The following is a 14,264-nucleotide window of genomic DNA, read 5'->3' as shown; positions in this document are numbered from 1 at the left end:
CTAGTGTCTTTTTTGTCTAACAAGTACTTTTAAGGAGTACTTAACTGATTTTAATGTGTAAATCTCGTGCTCCAGTTACTAGTTGACTAGCATCTCTTAAAAAGCTATATATAAGACATATCATGAGTGAAATAAGCAGTCAACATCATGGCTTGGTATTTCCACCTCTCGGCTGGAGTGGACCAATCACAGCCAGGGTTTCATACGTCACATACCGAAGGAACCAATCAACTTGCAGTGTCGGGGTACGATGAAATGAGGGTTATCAGAGGAGAGGCCAAGTGTAGCTTCGTATCGGTGTTGCCAGAGAGATGTTCTGTGTTTGGTTGCAAAGTTGCAAAAGGAAAAATAGTGAGCCTTAATTTATCACCAAAGCACCTGAGAATCCGAGAGCCAAGCTGCACGATCATTCATGTCAAATGCCGACAGGACATTTTATATGGCCCGGGGGTGTTGACGAAGAAAGTTACAGCAAACACTAGAACAGTTTCTCAGATCGCCGAGCTGCTGATCAGGTTTGTGCGTATGAGTGGAAGCTGCATCCGAGGGGTGGAGGGGTGGGTGGAGATGGAGGCGGAGACCACTTAGATCTGTGCAGACTACATGAAGGCAAAGGTGTGAGTTACTTCTGAGCCAATGTAGGGTATGAAGGGATTTTTCTCTCATGGAAAAAACGTCTAAATATGCAATTTTGATGAACAGAGATGAGTTTTTAGGGGTTTAATCAATGCCTGGAGAAAAACTTCAATTATTCAAAAGTTAGAATAAGATTGGAGAAAATTGGGCAATTTGAACTTGAGGTGTTGAGAGCATAGTCACAAGTGGTAGATGAGGTATGTTGAATGTTACCCAAAAGAGGAATTACATTCAGATGCTGTATATTAAAATCAAATCTCAGTATATTTATGTGTGATGTAGCCAGGCTGGAAGTATTTTAGCAGAGCAGCTTCATTTTCATTCAGTGCACAGACGCAGTGTGTTTTAGCTGTAAAGAGTCTGCCAGTTTGCACCTTGTTTACTTGCTGCGGAAACAGACAGTAGTCTACGTTTCTTCAGAGGACACATGATGAATCTGATCAATCTTTTACATAAAACCACCACATCATTGAGGATTCGGCTCAAAGCACAGTACAGCTCGAAGTTCTCAGTCTTTTTTTTAGTTTGAATCGAGCACTGAATAATGAAAAAAAGCTTTATTATTTGTTACGATTATTATTTATTATTACATTTAGCATGTAAATGGCATCCTCGATGCAGCACACCCACAAAGCTGCAGCTTCATGAGAGGCCAGAGACTTCCTACTGCTCTGTGTCTGTGTGTGTGAAGGCAGCGTTACCCAGCAGGAGTTCAGTTTAGTCAGTAAATGGACTTTGAGTTGAGATTTGTTTTGTTTTGCTTGTTTCCCGTGTCAAAAATGAACATTTACGCTCCATTTCCATTCACTCTGTAAAGCTCAACTTCAGCATTTGCCAACATTCAGAGGCACACAATACACTCAAGTACAATTTAGATTTACTTTGTGCTTAACTTCACTATATCCATTTTCTGCTACTTTATACTTCTATTCCACCAATTTCTTTAGGATTAGGATACATACAGTACAAAACAAGTGATAATCTAAAATATGATGCATGTACTTCATAGATTAAGCTACCCTACAGTATATCAAAATACCTCACCCAGCTACAATTAATGAATCCACCCATCCATCCATTGTCTATGCCGCTTATCCCTTTCGGGGTCACGGGGGGGCCGGAGCCTATCTCGGCTGTCAACGGGCGAGAGGCGGGGTACACACCATTCACACTCACACTCACACCTAGGGGCAATTTAGAGTGACCAATCAACTTAATGAGCATGTTTTTGGTCTGTGGGAGGAAGCCGGAGTGCCCGGAGAGAACCCACGCATGCACGGGAAGAACATGCAAACTTCACACAGAAAGGCCCCACCCGGGAATCGAACCTGCGACCTTCTTGCGGTGAGGCACGCGCACTACCTGCTTGCGCCACTGTGCAGCCCCAATTAATGAATAATAATACAAAAAGGACTGTTTTGCAGTAGGAGAGCTTTTACTTTTAAGTGCATTTTGCAGGAACTGCACCATACGATTTTGAATGGAGGAGTATTTTCCGTGTAATGCTGCTAATTTATTGAAGTCAGTTCTTCTCTGCCTGTCCTGTTTGAACCGTGTTTCTGTAAAAGGCAGTTTTCTGTTACTTCATTGAACAGACCACAGCTGATAGCATGTGTAGACAGGCGGAGAAACAAGGCCAGACACGGGTGTAACTGCCTCGCTGACTGCAACGGTCGTCACACGCTATTCCACATGCATGTGCAGACACACACGCAGTAACCCGTAGACACACACTGACCCACTCAACTCAATAACATCTCTCGTTCATCAGGCCGGGTTAATTCTCCAGCCTGAGGTTGTAGTTTTTGTTACTTCCAGAAGCACTTTTTTGTAAAAGGAACACCTGTAATACTTCTCCGCGAGGCAAGCCTCCGGTTCTAAACTAAGCCTGTGAGGGCTCAAACACACACTGACACACACACACACACACACACACACACACACACACACAGAGTCAGATATTCCCTGCCAGTCTCCTTCAAGGACGCCTGGGGAAGACTTGGAGGACAAAATCACACACTCCCTCTCCCAGTGTCTCAGACGCGCTGCACTTCTAATGCAGACAGAAAGCCTCCTCCAAAGAGACTAGGCACACACAAACTCTCTCTCCCGCGCAGCACACACTTACACTTACACGCACTTAAGCACACAAATACCCTGAAAGGCCCTTCCACCTTCCCATCCATGTGAGAAAAGCAGGACATTTTCTGTCTGTGTTGTTTCTCATATTGTCGCTCTCTCCTGCTCTCAGCTGTTTCAAGCTGTTGAGTGTGTGTGTGTATGTGTGTGTGTGAAGTGGAGGGGGCTCACTGAGGCTCTTTGACGACCTCATTCACTCCCCTCTTCTCCCCCTTGGCCGCGCCTTAGCCGACATGCCCAACAATGAGGCGGGAGGGAGGGAGCGGGACAAATAACACTGAATGCGTCTTCATTTGCCTGAACTTTTCACACGTCTTTTTTCCTTTTGTTGCCGGCCGCGCGTTCACTACGGTGCTGCGAGCCGCTCGGCCAGTTTCCGCTGGCAAGACGGTCAACCGAAGCGGCCACTTTTCCTCCCACCCCGCCTTCCTCTGTCGCCCCCTCTCCCCTCCTTTTCCACAATGTTAAGCCCATTTTTAGCTTGACATAATCTGAAATGGTACTTAAGTGAATTTATGTCTACCTCAGTGCATTAACTTCTGCTATTTCCTCCTTTATGTCGCTGTTTTTTTTCTTTTTGTAGCGGGTGCAGCGACGGAGAGAGCGGGAGGGAGGCAGAGATTTGAAACTCAGGCCACGGAGTAGACAGCCTATCAGTATTCAGTAGAGAAAGTGAGTGATGGAGGGAGAGAGAGAGAGAGAGAGAGAGACGGAGAGAGAGAGAGAAAGGAGGAGGGGGTGATGTATCAATATTCTGAGTAGTGTTTGAGGGCAAGGGGAACGAACAGAGGAGAGGGGGAAGGGGGGAGCGAGATTGGTGGGAGAGAGAGTACTTGAGTGAGTCTCTGAGTGATTATTTGTTCACATATACGCTTGCGTGTGTGCATCTGTGATCGCATATGCTTTTGTGTATGTGCTTGTGGCTCTGAGCATGCGTTGACTATAGGTTGCACATACAGTGGAGGAATGTAACTAAGTACTATTACTCAGGTAATGTGCTCGGGTCCAGGTTTGAGGCAGTCGCACGTCCCTGAGTGTTTCCATTCTGTGCCGGTCTTTCAAACATTTATTAACAGAAGCCATGTTTAATATGTTTGACCAGTTATTTTATGCTGCACAATCAGACCAATCAGGCTTGATGAAAGGCCACAGCTCATGTATTAATATCAGAAGATTACTAAATGTTTCATGTACGTTAGCAGCCGGCAGCGGGTTGGTTTCGGGCTCTCTGCAGATGTCTTCAAACATGTCAAATGGCTGAATTTGGACCCTTTTCCTGGAAAGCATTTTGAGACAGATCTTAGCTCACGATGTCCCGACAGAAAGACGAACAGAGAGCTCTTCGGTGCACGACTGTAAACATGGTGAAGCAATCACTGATGCTGTTGGTGCTGCGAGGTGGAGCTGTGGAAACGGAAGAAAGGTCATTTTTTCTTTCCTTTTTAAAGTTTTTTTCCTGAACACAACGCTTTGGATGCCATTGTTTTTTACTTTCTTCCTCCTGGAAGTCGGTCCCTAGCACCTCCTTCCTGATGACATCATGCACATTGTGAAAGACGGCAAGTTGTGATTGGCCAGGGAGCAACATGTAGTCTGTCACGTCTCTCGGACAAATTTATGACTCCTGTGAATTCACCTAATCTGCCACAGTGTCTGCAGTCTGACTCGGGCATTGCAATGGGACGAAGATGTCTTAGCCTCAAAGGTGCTTGGTGGGGTTTTCTTTTGTTACCTTTACATTCACTGTTGTTTGCCACAGTGAATAGTGTGTATCCTTGAGGTCTAACAGATGTGTTGAGTGCATTTCTGTCCTCGTAAAACATTTGCAAAGCTGATGTTATTTTAAAACCTACATGTTTACATCCATGCTCACTCGCTTGAACCCAGAACCCAGCCTCACTGCTCTTTCTGGTAATCGAGCCGTTAGCTGAGGTAATCCGGTGTGATGCTACTTAGTACTTGTAATTAGAGCTATAGTTTCTTTTCTGATTAAGATTTTATACAAAACACATCATCTTATAAAATATAGTGCACTGATAAAGGCAGTAGTATGTAAAGCATGTATGTAAATTTGTTTATTTACCTCCACAGCCTAAACTATATAAATGCTGCTTACATTTTAATGCATCAGTAATAATAATAGTACAGAATTACGATCTATAATATTTTAATCTTTATGTACATAGCGAGTGCTTTCACTTTTAAACTTTACTGATCTCAACTTGCATTTAATAAGATTTTGAATACAAGACTTTGACTTGTAATTAAGTACTTGTGTGTGTGTGTGTGTGTGTGTGTGTGTGTGTGTGTGTGTGTGTGTGTGTGTGTGTGTGTGTGTGTGTGTGTGTGTGTGTGTGTGTGTTTTTCAGGCTGCCTGTCTTTCAGCTGTTCACTTGTATGTATTATGTGATGCTGTTTGTAGGACTTTGCTTGTTTTACTCAAATTGTGGAGGCAAAAATTTGTCCACATGGGCACATTATGGGGACTCATTTTCCATTTGTGGACAAAAAAAACAAAACGCCTAAAACGACTTCTATGTTTACCTAACAAAGACCTCTTGTGGCCGTGTGAATTAGATCTTTTCTGCCTCGGCGGCTTTGGCTGATTTTGAGTGGAGAGCCATAATTTCCATATTTTCAGAGTTCAGATATTTAACGCTGATGGGAGGCTGACTGACAGACGTTCAGAAAATACTGCTACTGTATGTGTTGCTTTGGAAGATGATGACAAATGGATGTATTTCTTTACTGTAGATGACTTGCTGAACAAAAAGATGTTACTCACAAAGAAAAACGTGAAATTTTCAGGTTAAAACTTGTTTTTCGGTTAAGGTTAGCTAAAGGTGAGTCTCCAGGAATGAATGGAAGTCAATGTGATGTCCTCCTAAGTGGCAAAAACAAGTTTTTGTGTGTGTTTGCACGGGACAGGAGTCACAGTTTACAATACGTGTGGATGTGATGGAATCTCCCACTTGTTTCAGTCATCCCTTCCCTCTCCGTCTCTCTCTCTTTTACTCCGGCTGCTAATCAGCATTTGAAAGGCAGCTTTGACACTGAGAAAGAAAGTGAGGGGGGCACAGGGAGGTGGGGGTAAACGAAAGCATGAGACACAGCGAGTGAGGGAGGGAGAGCCAGGGAGAGAGGCTGAGGCGAGAGGGGCTGTACAAGCATGCCTTTTATATTTACTAGTGACTGAGAGAGAGAGAGGGAGAGAGAGGGAGCAGCTGAAGGCAGAGACAACTGGTGTGCACGGCTTTCCCAAGAGGAAATGAAAAGAAAGAAGCTCAGCGAGGAGAGTGAATGAGTGAGCGGGAGAGAGGAAGGGTGGGAGGGAGCATGCCGGCTGGAGAGAGAGAGAGAGAGCGAGGAAGAGATTCTCACACTGGCTGTGTCCTAATCCGAGTCCATCTCCAAGAAGCAGCGGAGCAGAGTGTTGGTGAAGTGAGTCTGAGAGCCAAGGAGAGCTACATCAGCTAGCTCCACTTACACACACACACACACACGCGCGCACACACACACACTCACACACACACACTCTTTTCGCAACGGGAGTCCACGATGTGTCCGGCTGCACGGTCACGGCTTTTGTGAAAGTGAGGGGATTGACGCTGCCCCTGTCCCAGCCCCCTTGGCTCACACGCACAGTGTTTGTTTGCTGTGTTTAAGCCCGAGGTGCCGGTGGAGGTGGTGTTGTGGTGTTGTGGTGGTGGTGGTGGTGGTGGTGGTGGGGCACCGCCAGGGCAGAGCAAGGGGCTTCGGAGAGGAGGAGAAGAAGAGGAGGAAGAAGAAAGAGACAAAGTGGATCAGATCAACAGCAGAAGACTGAACGCTGGAAATGCCTGTCAGGTGAGCCGATAATGGATCTAACAACTTGTGGTCAGTGTACACACACACACACGCATGCATGAGTATACACACGCACTTTCTCACTTGATTTTCTCACACACACACACACACACACACCAGACACACACACATAATGGTACAAAGTTGTCACCTTTTTTGCTCTTTAATATATTTTGATGTTTCAATCTGTTGTCAAATCCCCTTAAAGATTCAATCAGCTGAAAGACGAGTTTTATTTGGTAAATTTACACCTTTTTTTTTCTTTTTCTGGCATGAAATATCAGCATGCATGCAGCGGTGGTAACTTTTTTTGCTGAGTCTAATTAAGGACAGAAATGAAACTAACGCAGTTACTACATTTATTTGACTAAAATGGCACATTAGCGGTTTGTGAAAAGTCAAAATCAGAGAGGGAAGAAATTATAAGATGAGAATAAAAGAATGAGGAGTTTCAAAATTGACCTTTCCTGCACTTAGTGGGGTGTCTTTTTACTGTGTGACAACATGTTTAGATAGACACTTTATTACAGTAAATACAAAGATAAATGTGCATATTTTAAACACAGAATGGTAGTTTTATAATTTACTCTGAATGATTAGTGATTTTTCATTTGATCAGATAATTGGTTGAAATGTTTGCTCTTCCTTGAAAGCACCATTGTTGCTTTTCCTCAAAGTTTCTTTGTGCATTTCATCAATTTAGTGGAACTGATAAAACATTTTCACTGCGAATATTCCAATCTTTGCTTTTCAGATAAGCCAAATAATTATGCATGTTTATGTTCTGTGCTGAATGGGCATAATAATAAATGCCCAACACTTTTTGATAAATTTTGCATGCACGTGTGTGTGTGTGTGTGTGTGTGTGTGTGTGTGTGTGTGTGTGTGTGTGTGTGTGTGTGTGTGTGTGTGTGTGTGTGTGTGTGCTGGAGTTTGAGATATAGCAGCAGAGAGCGGAGAGTGAGCGGCTGCGTGTCCGTCTCCACCTGCAGAGGCAGAATTGGTCACAGTTTACTGGCTTAGTAACATTCGGTGCCTTCAGGGTGTTTGCAGCAGGTGGTCCAAATTGGCAGAATGACTGTGACAAACGCACAGTGTTCGCTGCTGCTCTAAAGTAAATAACAACATCAAACCATCACAGAGTGATTTCAGGTTTTCAGTGTTTTTCTTTGTCCTTTTTTTTTTTTTTTTTTTCATAATTTGCCGTTATTGTGGCTGGAGGCTTGTCACTCAAAGTAAAAGTCAGACTCTCAGAGTGGTGGAAGTTATTCCACAAAGGGAAAAAATGTGTGTGCATGTCTGAATGCGTGCAAATGTGTGTTGTGTGTTGGCTGCAAATTCTGCTGTGTTTCGCACACCGCCAACAGCATCGTTTGCACACACACCTGCTGAGATAGCAGGTGTTTCAGATAAATTCAAACCAAATAACTACCTGCAGAACAGAGCCGCTCTTTCAGGTGTCAGGTGAGGCATCTATTAGTGAAAAGACTTGCTGTTCATACTCACAAGTAGGCAGTTTTAGTAACTTACTGCTAGAGAGCAAGATTTTTTTCAATCTTTGTGCATCTTTTAAAGATTTTTTGCAGTGCATTGGTTTAATACGGACACAGCAGCAATGCTGCATGTAGCGACACTGACACGAAGCAGGGTCAGACCGTGTCATCACATGTCCGTGGTACAGTTTATACCCCGGCCCGCTGAGCCACTAAGCCTCTCCATCCGTTTCACTTCTCGCATGTGCAGGACGCTTTGGTCGTGACCTACCATTAGGCCTTTTTTTATTAGACCCAGACGCAGGTTTCGTCTTCGGCTTTTGGATTTAAGGAGCTGCGGGTTCATGCCAACAGGCAACTGTGTGACAGACCCCGACTTGGATTACTTTGCAAAAGTGAAAACGTCAGCAACAAAGGGTCCCGTTTGAAGACCGCAGACAAGATTTGAGATGAATTTAATAAAAGGTATTTGGAGCGTTTTTTCTGACAGCAGGCAGATGAGCGCCGCTTTCATTTTCCTGCCAAAGGTCAGCGCTTGTGTGTGTGTTTCTGATGATGCTGTGAGGTTATCATCTGGTTTTCTTTGCCAGCGTCTCTATTAATCCTCCATCAGTTATGACCACATGAGGAGAGAAAGTTAAAATCAGTCATTTATAAATGCATCTTGGTCTGCAGGCAGAAGCAGACTCACTTTTTGTGACTCAGGGACGAGCTCTCAGGTAGACAGACGCCTCACCTCTCCCTCCCTTCTTCTCTCCATCCCTCTCTTGATATTTTTGTCTCTCTCTGTTGCTCTCTCTCTCTCTCTCACACACACACACACACACACACACACACACACACACACACACACACACACACACACACACACACACACACACTGAGGTGGTCAGTGTCTGGTGTGTTGACAGACAGCCGCTCACACAAGCCTTGCTCTCGCTGTGCGTGCGTGTGTGTGTGAAGAGTGTTGACAGACAGTATGTGGGTCTGTGACAGAGGGTGTCAGCGCGGTGTCAGGGAGATGTGTTTAGTGTCACACTCTGCTGACCTGATCTCCGGTCGGACTGTCCACTCCGGCCCCGCTGTGGCTCCTTACATAACCCCCGCTGTCATTCACACACGGGCCTGAAGGGATCCACCGGGCGGTGCACACACACTCACACACACACATTTGCGGCGTGACGTGCACACGATGTATAGGCATCCACACTCTCAGTCATTCTCCCTCTAAATTGACCGTCAGATCAGGTGCAGTCTGCAAATCTTCCTCCCAATCGCTCTTTCATTTCATTTTTTTCCTTCTTTCTTGTTCTCTAATTTATGCCATGACATAAAGCAGAAGCTACATAAATTAACACTAAATCTGGAAATATTCAAACAAAGCGTCAAGCTGCAAGCAGTGTGTGGGAATATAGTATGAGGCCAGCGAGTATCCTGGTTTCCCCAGTGTGCTGCAAGACACCTACACAACTTGTGCAACTCTTATCAAGAGTTTGACATTGCTCTGAACTCTGACATTTGCACCATGCTAATTGATGTGTCTGTATTAGCATGTGGACATCTCTGTGCTGGTGTGCAGAGTGAGGGTGTGCTTTCAAGTCCATGCACACACACTGGTGTGTACGCATATGTGTTGGAGCCAGTGAGTGACCCTCTGTGCTGTGCTTTGGCCTGTGGTTATTTGGAGGTCAGTGCTGATGTGGTCTCTGCCTGCGGGAGTGGATTTACCATCTTCTGCCTTATAGAGACCTGCATCCACTTAGCTGACTCTTGCACAGTCAGACGGAGAAGTTTTTGTCTTCTTTCTACCTTTTCTGTTTGTTAGCCCCTAACTTTTACAGTTTTGGGGAACATTTGAACATTAGAGACCCTGTGTATGGATTTTATCACTATTCTCTTTACATGCAGCCACATTGCCATTCAGAGTCAGAAGCTTTTATCATTGACTTTCCATCACCTTTAGCCTTTCCTTACATCGAGGCCGTAGTATTTAACCCCACAGTTTTGACTTGCGCTACTTTATTGACCCAGGATTTTCTCTTTCAAGCATAGATCTCATATGGGTCGTGGATGGTTAACTCCATGATGGACTGAGCATTTTTGCCAAATGCGTTTCTTTTTATCGCTGTTTCGCTTCTCAAAGTTATCTACTTTTACATGTTTTGAACTTTATTTTGTAGTTATATATTTGAGTTGCTCGGGTGAGCCATTTTACTGTTACTAATATTTCACTCTTACTGCGTCTCTTTGCACCTTTTTACTAACAGTGAAAACTAATCCCAGAATACGACGTACTACTTCTGATGCAAGGTTAAAAGATACATTACGAAGGAAATACTAAAATCTAAAATTGTCTATTTCACTTAGATTAGATGGTCCACTTGTTACAGAAGTGATAAATAAGATGTTGCTGCTGAAAATGTCAGTTAATGGGTTAAAGTCACTACTGAGCAAGGAACGGCCTAAAATTATCAGAGAACAAGCTTTAGAGAATTGATCATTTATCGATAATGACTGTAAATACGCGTGATTCTGAGCGCTGATACTTTGAACTTCATATTTAATACGGTGCAGGTGAAGTGGAGCGTTTCTTTTGTGTACACTGAGGCCGAGGTAGATGGTAATTATGACAGGCATGGATTGGATTCTGCGCATCTCCATGCCCGTGAGGAGCGGACATCAAAGCATGCTCACCAAAGCCCTCTGTAATAAAAGAGGAGGAGGAGAAAGATATTGATTACCAAGGGTGAACATTAGCAAATCTCTTTCTCTCTCCTTTTTTCATGTATGTCTTCATCTGTCCATCATTTCTCTCTCTCTCTTACTCACAGATTTGCCTCCCTCCGCCTCAACTTATGCTCGCTCCATCCCCCATCTACTCTCCGTCCACCCCTCTAATCATTTATTTATCGCTGATCTCTTTATTCTGTATTTTCCCAGTTTAGGGACGGTCCGTGCTATGACTGTACAGTGCTGGATCACTCACACAGGCTGTTATCATCATTCCTTTACGCCCTCCTCTTCCTCCTCATCACCGCAGAGATACCTGGGGGCGGGCGGGGTCACTCTGGTCCAATCTAACGTCGTATTGATTCCATTAGATAATTAATGACCCAGGCAGGGGCCAGGGAGGAGCAAAGAGGAGGTTAGGAGAGATGAGGGGGGTGAGGATGATGGGAGAGGCGAAGGGGGTGGAGAAGAGGGGGTAGGGGTGGACGCCAAGGCCCTTGAGAGTTGGAGAGAACCTTGGGATGGGAATGATCCAGAGTCGTCAAGGTCAACCGCAGCCGGCGCTCCGATATGGAAGCAGAATGCCGAGCGAGTCAGAATATGGAATACTGATAGAGCGAGGGCGGGGGGGGGGGATCTTCATGTCCAGCAGCTGTCGATTGATCAGCGGCTGAAAAATTGTACATTAAAAAGTCTTTTGACTTCCAAATCCTGAGGTCCAACCAGGGCCGTAATGCATGATAAGTAGTTTTCAGCCCTCCAACCAGAATACCAAACTTCATCTCCCCGCACGCTCCAGACACTCATTTACAACTACTCAACAACATGAAAGGCAAGATAGAAAACTAGCTACATCAAATATTCTGTTCATGTTATTTCCAACCATGTTTTCTACATCTTCCATGATATTGAGCGTGCTCTATTTGATAAAATATTATTCACAGGAATATCGTACATCGCTGTTGTATGTCTGCTTCTACCTTTAGTTGCAGATAATTAAAGACGGGTGAGGGCTGGAAAAAAGAGGAGCGAGCTGTCTAAAAACTAAGATTTTATTTGAGTAAACGCTGAAAATATTACCAGATTGACACTATACACAGTTTTGAAGCTTTTTTTTGGTAATCTTTCTGGCCTTTTTGTTTTGTTTTTCGCCTTTAATTCAGAGGTGACAGGAAACACATTGCAAATGGTGACAGTGCCATGTTTCACAAATGGCTGTCACTTGCAAATTGCAGATAAATACATCTTACAAAGGCTCTTGCATGCTCATGAGTGCGTCACAAGTATGGAGTTTGTTCTGATTTGTGAATTGTATCAAAAATGAGTACGAGGGGGAAAATTGCATGTTGGGCCTCAGGGACGCTGGGATCATATATATGGTACTAAGCTAACCATTAGGCCTGCAGGACGCCCCCTAAAATACAAGTAAGAAAACGCTCATCCTCCATATTTTTCCTTTTTATTAACTAAGCGAGAACAAGTTATATGAATTTTTTTTCCTAAAATCAAGTTCTTAGATTTTAGAATTGGTCGAAAATCCTACAAATTCAGAACTGGAGCTGCTCTCCTCCTCTCGTACATCGCATAGGCCTGGTCCTGCTCTTCACCTTTGCATGATCGCAGTGTGCATGTCATCTCCAGTGGGCCATGAGAGCTCCTCTGTCTCCACATTCACAGTCTTGGCCAGCCTCTGTATTGGGCCCCAGGGGTTGGGGAGATGAGGCATAAAACAACCATGTCTCTACCTAGGGGAGCTGGTGGCATGGCAGTGGGGCTATTGTCTGTCTGCGTGCTGTTTGACTTAAATGTGTTCATTTGCCTGATGCCCCTGACTCCCTACGGGGAGGGGGCGGCTCTGGGAGAGGAGGGGCACGCTAACGAACCTCTGACAGCTGGAGGCCCTAATTAAACGTCCCTGCTGAAAATAAACAGAGCGGGAGCCAAAGCGAGCAGCCAGAGAGGAGCGCACGGCAAACAGCGGCTGTGAACGCTCGCCGCAGTGCCCTCCTCTCTGTTGCTGTTGAGACTGTGCCAAGAGAGCACAGCTCTATAGGGTAGGGGTCTCAAGCACAAACTCACGTACACACATACACCACAGTTATGAATATGTAGCACTGCAGCAACACATTGTGGACACCTGCGGTCACACTTGATACAGGTTGATCTCTACAGCTGTGGGCGCCGTATATTTTTACTCTCAGCGCTCTCAGAAGTCACACTTTCCTTTTCCATATATTTCCCACTGTGCCATTACCGAACACGTCGACTCAGCCCTATTGAGCAGATTGTTTCACGCTCTCTGTCTAGATGACACTTCTGACATTCAGCCTGTTGTGCTGCTAGCTAGCCGGAGCATTAGCAGTCAAAGTGGCGGGGTCCATTTGGGTGAGTGCATTAATGGACCGCCCAACCTGCGACAAGGTTATGAGGCTGATTGAATAATTACTGTGGAGGCCCCTGTCCATTACGCCCCTGTGTCTGCCCAGATAGAGGGAGACGCCGAGAGAGATGGAGAGATAGTCGGAGACAGAAAGATGGAGGGAGAGATTAGATAAGCACAGATAGGGTCAATTAAGAGATAAACATACAGGTATGGGATGGAAAAAAGGCTGCGGGTGTGCATACGTGTGTGTGTGTTAGGCAGTGAAAATGTGAGAGTAAATTGTTTCCCGCCTGTGTCTCCTTTTTGATCTCTCTGTCCTACTGTACGCGGCCTAATTTGGCATGTAGTGCATTTATCCAGGTGAGATAAAGAAGGTGACAGAGGTGAAGTTGTTAGACAGAGGTGCGCTGCCCTCTGCTCGACCCCATCTGCACCAGACTCTCTAAAAAGAACGAGGTTGCATGCTGGAGGCTTGAGAGGAAAAAATATAGGTTTCCTATAGTTGAGTGAAGCCTTCATCTGAAACATAAGCCAAGGACAAAATATTCTGTCAATGTTGTAAATGCCCTGGGGAGAGGTTAAATCCAGAGCGGGAAAACCAACCAGGTTGATCAAATTAGCAGCTTAGTTAGTCTCTTACTTACATATGTGACAATCAATGTTAGATTCAATTCCCTGAATCCTGTGCAATAAAACTTTCAAAAGCTTCAACTGTTGAACTCTAGCCAGGTATTTAACCATCCAATCAGCCAGCAGTTCAGTCCAGACGTCCAGACGCTTAATTAGTCGTGGTGTAATTAATCATACACTGATGTATTTTTGCAAACAATTATTGTGATACTTGATATACTGTGTATCGCCCGGGCTTAGTTATCTCCTCGTGCAGTGCAGACTACATGCACATTCGTGTTGTGTTGCTAATTTTTAACCATGCTAGCGGTATTTCTCTTTGGACTGCAATGTTGGTCAGTCGGTCCACTTTGCTCCAGACTCAAGAATCTTATCTGTTGACATTAAAATTGGTGCAGATATCTATG

At 44.7% G+C, this 14,264-nt stretch overlaps 1 protein-coding gene across 3 annotated transcripts in view; it reads left to right on the top strand.

Annotated features, from left to right (window-relative positions):
* npas1 (neuronal PAS domain protein 1) overlaps positions 1-14,264 on the top strand; it is a 59,359-nt gene that overhangs the window by 16,649 nt on the left and 28,446 nt on the right. The window contains exon 1 of one of the 3 annotated variants that reach the window (XM_070970972.1): positions 6,525-6,621. The exons of the other annotated variants lie outside the window; for them this stretch is intronic. The gene's annotated coding sequence lies outside the window, so the exon portion shown is untranslated. Of the gene's footprint in view, positions 1-6,524; positions 6,622-14,264 lie in introns of those variants that run through there. 3 annotated transcript variants of the gene reach the window in all.

This window comes from Chaetodon trifascialis, chromosome 9, assembly GCF_039877785.1.
Source record: "Chaetodon trifascialis isolate fChaTrf1 chromosome 9, fChaTrf1.hap1, whole genome shotgun sequence".
NCBI lineage: Eukaryota > Metazoa > Chordata > Actinopteri > Chaetodontiformes > Chaetodontidae > Chaetodon > Chaetodon trifascialis.
The sequence above is the reverse complement of the archived record's forward strand: the minus strand, read 5'-3'. Positions and strand labels throughout refer to the sequence as shown.